The sequence below is a fragment of the Octopus bimaculoides genome, chromosome 23 (genome assembly GCF_001194135.2).
Source record: "Octopus bimaculoides isolate UCB-OBI-ISO-001 chromosome 23, ASM119413v2, whole genome shotgun sequence".
Classification (NCBI taxonomy): Eukaryota; Metazoa; Mollusca; class Cephalopoda; order Octopoda; family Octopodidae; genus Octopus; species Octopus bimaculoides.
The window spans coordinates 19978931-19981018 of NC_069003.1; the positions used below are offsets into that span (position 1 = coordinate 19978931).

A 2088-nucleotide genomic window follows, 5' to 3' on the forward strand; every position below is an offset into this window, starting at 1 on the left:
CAGATATCTGTGGGATTCTCAGCTTTTTTAGCTGCTATTTCTGAACTTCGGTATATGGTGAAGCAAATATTTGCTGATCCCTTAATTATGTTTATATATATATATATATATATATATTTTTTTTTTTTTATATATGACGTTGACCACTAACGTGGACATTCAATGTGCTAGAAATAGATCACATCTTGTGTCTAATAAGACCTAAATTGTTCTCAACATGAAATATAGCGTGATACCAAAACGTAAGCGGGCAAGACATTTAAAATCACCGAAAGAAATCCTTATTAAACAGGGACCGGTTTCAAAATTTAACAATCTTACCGACTGTCTATTTCTCTTCAGCCTGATTTGTAATGCAACCATAATCATCAGAACATATATATATATAACACACACAAGTAAGCACATAAAGGCAAAACAAGGTGGAAAAATAGTAGTTGAATACTGGAGGTAGAGTAATATGTTTTTTAAAGCTATGATGTTTTTGCAGCTTTAATAACAAATATATATATAATATATATTAATAGAGATAGATATATATTATATCATCATATAGACGTGTGTGTCATACATGATGAGCTTCTTTCAGTTTTCATTACAAAATCCACTCATAAAGTACTGGCTAACCCAAAACAAAATACAAAACACTTGCTGAAGCTGACACACAGTGGGAATGAACCAGACATCATGCCATCAGGAAGAGAACATCTTAAACCACACAGCCTTGCCTGTACCTCATGATAAAATGTTAGTCTTGGGTCAAACTCAAAAACAATTTAACATGTAATCAAGTCTTTTCAACTGTTTCCACCTTCTTAGTAGACCATGTCATAAATATTAATATATTTTCTTTGTAAACCAGGAACATTTAGTAGCAAATGAGTCTTAGCCATTTCACTCAGTCTTTTGATAATTCCTCTCATCTTGTCATTGGTCACAGTTTGAACACATTACAAGATAGATTTGGAATGTTACAGCAATAAAAACATGTTAATTGCAATGATTCTCTTGTAGTTTTAATTGTGAACTAAGTTATTTCAATTAATCGATTTGAAATGCTATTTCGATAAACCAAGAAACTCATTTTGAAAAGGAAAGGAAAGAAAAAAGAAAATCTTGACCATGTATAAACACCCAACACACATACATGTGTAAAAATAAAATTGTTAATCACGTCTACTTTAAAAGTAGTTAGTTGTGTATGCATGCATATGTGTATGAGTTCATCTCATCATAGCATTCATCATCATCATCCATAAATGTCTGTTTTCCAGGCTGGCATGGGCTGGACATTATAAACAAACATCAGCATCATAAAAGCAGTATCCTTTGTTTCCAATCTTCCAAAGAAACATGTCTGACCATAGGGGAAATATAACCTTGTTTGGTAAACAGATACTTCTATGACTGAATGCCTTTCCTGTCATAAACCCTTACCTAACAAATCTTGCCAATCCCATGCAAGCATGAAAAAGTGCATGTTTAAACTGATGATAATGAAAACATGACTATGTTCTAATTTAATCTAGTTTTCTTTGTTATTAAAGGATTTTTGATACCTGCATCCCAAACCCTTATAGTTAGTTTTGAACATCAAAGTACTCCAATTCTTTTTATCAATATTTCCATGCTATCTCAGCCTCATCTCCAGGATATAGTGGTGCTGGCTTCTGTACTTCACCTTTTATAGTGGGTAGCTTATATTTATACAGTGTTTATGCAGACCTTCCAACCAGAATTTGACCATTAGGGCTTTTAGAATTAAACATCATTAGGTGATGTGTAACTGTTAATGGCCAAAATATGAATCTGACAATGTCTACCTCTTGCTATATATATATATATATATATATATATAGGTGAGAAAGTTGGTATGTGAAAGCACGTGGTTGGATGTATAAAAGATAATAAGAGTGAAAAAACTACAGAAGGCTTGTGTTACATGGTTAGACTGGAGCGAACACGTTACAATGAAGTAGAGAAATTTGAAAAGACAACACGAAACCGGTTATTTCTCAAAATACAATGTTTATATACCAAAAAGATTTTATAACATTTTTCTGACATAATTTAAATATATACTTTAAC

General features: G+C 32.0%; 1 protein-coding gene across 2 annotated transcripts in view; it reads right to left on the reverse strand.

The window, feature by feature from the left end:
* The window catches only part of LOC106879042 (multiple PDZ domain protein), a 586571-nt gene that overhangs the window by 509431 nt on the left and 75052 nt on the right, over positions 1–2088 (reverse strand). The window lies entirely within an intron of this gene.